The sequence below is a fragment of the Dermacentor variabilis genome, chromosome 6 (assembly GCF_050947875.1).
Source record: "Dermacentor variabilis isolate Ectoservices chromosome 6, ASM5094787v1, whole genome shotgun sequence".
Classification (NCBI taxonomy): Eukaryota; Metazoa; Arthropoda; class Arachnida; order Ixodida; family Ixodidae; genus Dermacentor; species Dermacentor variabilis.
This window is the reverse complement of record NC_134573.1, coordinates 67,334,967-67,337,773: the sequence shown is the minus strand read 5'-3', so window position 1 is coordinate 67,337,773 and position 2,807 is coordinate 67,334,967.

Genomic DNA, 2,807 nt, shown 5'->3' with positions numbered 1-2,807 from the left:
ATTTAAATGCATGTAAAGCGCTGAAATGATTTTCTGAGATAACTCCTGGCTAATTTTACTTAAAATGGTTTTTAATAAAATGAAAGAAAAGACTAACGGCGTTGAGCCAAAATTCTGTTTTAGGTCCTGTATATATTTACAAGAATTGCTGAAAATTTACAAGTTCAAAAAATTGAAGGACGAAGTTTACTGATCTGAACATTGCACCAAGAACGGAAATTACAGTTCTGAAAACTGCATCCCTCAGAAAATCCCACAGTCCATACATACTTGATACACCAATTTATAAGTTACGCCGTTTTGTTACAGTGTTTGCATTGGCTTTGCAAAAGCCCTACTCACATAATTGTGGTGTACCTTTTGTGCGTCCCCGTGCCCCCGAGCTAAAGATCCCTTTTAACAAGTGCGGCCGTACATAGTATTAGCTGGTTTCCAATACGTAGTCAGTAAAACAAACTCAAAATAAAAACATTGTTACTCCGTCGGGTGTGGCGTTATTCATTGATATCAGCAACGCAGGCACGCGCTTGTCGGAGACAATCTAGGAATTACAAGGTTATATCTCCGCTGTAAAACTCGAGCACAATTTGCATTGATGCACCAGCCAGTTAAGTTGGCTTACTTCGAGGACGTCAAGTGGTTTCACGTGTTTAAAACAACTGTTTTCCCCTTACAGATCACTCTTAGTGCCACTGGTATCAGGAGGAAACCTGAACGCCAAGGGCAAAATTTGATGAGTACTCTTTATATTGATGTTGTGAAATCGCCAAAATTTTAGTTTGAAACAACTGCGATTTATTTTACGATTAGCCTAGCATTTACATTAGCAGAGTAAGGTCAATAAATTAACTGTGGGCGCAGAATAGTTCACGGGGCTCTCTGTCATAAGGGAAGATCAGGTGCCCTGCATTTCGTTGGGACGAGATTATTTGCTATTCTTAGGTCGTACCTACAATAGTGCATTTGGTGACAGCGTGGCAGCTGTGAGAGTATGGAGAATCAATATGGTTGATCAGTATAGCAGGCGCTAGAGGCCAACGTGTATAGCGGGAGTCTCACAGATTCATGAAACAAAGGAGTAAATAGCATTATCTATCCACAGACGGATAAACGAAACATAGAGAGAGGAGGCGGATGCAAAATAGGAGGTCACAGCCAAAGCAAGCATATCACAAAATCAAGGTAGTAGCTCTTGCATAACGCTAAAATTGTTCTGTCGCATAACAACTGCCTAAAAACATTAGAAGAGCGTCGCACACTTTTAAACGCCATTGTATTGCTCTACGAAGCCACAACAGTACATCTGATTCAAGGAGGTTGAAGCTTTTCTACCTCTTCACGCTACTCTGGTTCCCGTGTGTACCATTTTTGCGAGCATATTGCATTGGAAGCGCACAACCTGCACCCTTTCTACGCATTCTAATATTTTTTACAAGTTTTGCACTGCAAACTGTTTGCTTCAATAACGGCCCTGTCACACTATAGGCGAACATGACGCTTAAGTAAGCTTTCAAAGGTGAAACGAACAATTGCCGGGCCTTCTTAGTCTTCACCATGTGCATCAGACGCGAAGAGGTGTTGATCACGCTCTGTGGAGGCTAGGCTTAGCAAAGCCGACAAGTTATAGGAAAGGACCGGAATGCGCCAGCTTGACAATAACTACAGGTCTATTACTGAGCGTAGTTGCCTTTCGTTTATGACGGAACTACTTACGATAGCGACCGACCTCCTTCAATCAAGAGTGGTGATGAATATGGAAGAATGGTAAACTAGAAGCTCGGCTATTCTAGTTTGCTCTCCGATATACACCGCTCTCTTCCAGTCTTATTTTACGCCTACTAACATTTTTCATTCCATGGCTCTTTGCACAGGCCTTAACCTGAACTTCATTGCCAATCTCAACGGTCTTACCACATGCGTTTGCACCGGTAGAATGCAATGATTGTACACTTTTGAACAATCCCAGTTAGGATTTCATAATGCCTGTCGTATGCATTCCAGCCCATGTTTACATGCTGTGAATTTCCTTCTCATGATGAGGGATCTCTGTGAGTAATTTACCTACACTTGCACTTCCTCAGTTTAAAGTCCTTATTGATTTTTCCTATTTATCTCCAGTGTTGTTGAATAACGTCATCTAGAAAGCAAAAGTTGCTGAGATATTTGCCGTTGATCCTCGCCCCTAACCCTTCCGTGTAATAGCTTGAATACTTACTCTAAGCATACAATGAATGACATTGAATTGTGCCTCCTTGCCAAACCTTCCTTCGGACTTTTCGTAATTTTGTACTTTTCTTGTGCAGGAACAAGGTAGCTGTACAATATTTTTGAATATTTCCCAAGAATTTAACGTATGCCTCCTAAACTCCTTCATTATGCAATACTTCCGTATAGTACCTTGCATTGCCATAAAAGGGCAGTACAGGTACGATCCCAATTTCTTTGTTTGTATTTTTGAAAGTTCAGCTGAAATGGTAGGCATGAGCTAGGGAAAGAAGTCAGCCAACACTTTGACACTTGGACTTGTCTTCAAAATGACAACACACTCAGCTGTTGCCCAGGCGAAGACAAGTCCACATGTCGAAAAGGTATTATGTATCAAACAGTTGTTCACTAGACGCACAAAATTGCAAGCCAACAAAGTGAAATATAAAGTGTGCTCTTTTGCAGAATGACAACCAACCTGGACTTCTTTGATGACGATTCTGCTCATGAACTCTTCGGTGAATATTCAGAGAGCCCATCGAGCGTTTACCATCATCACTGTCGATGGTCGGCAAGGAATCACCAATGCTGCCTCGGTTCGG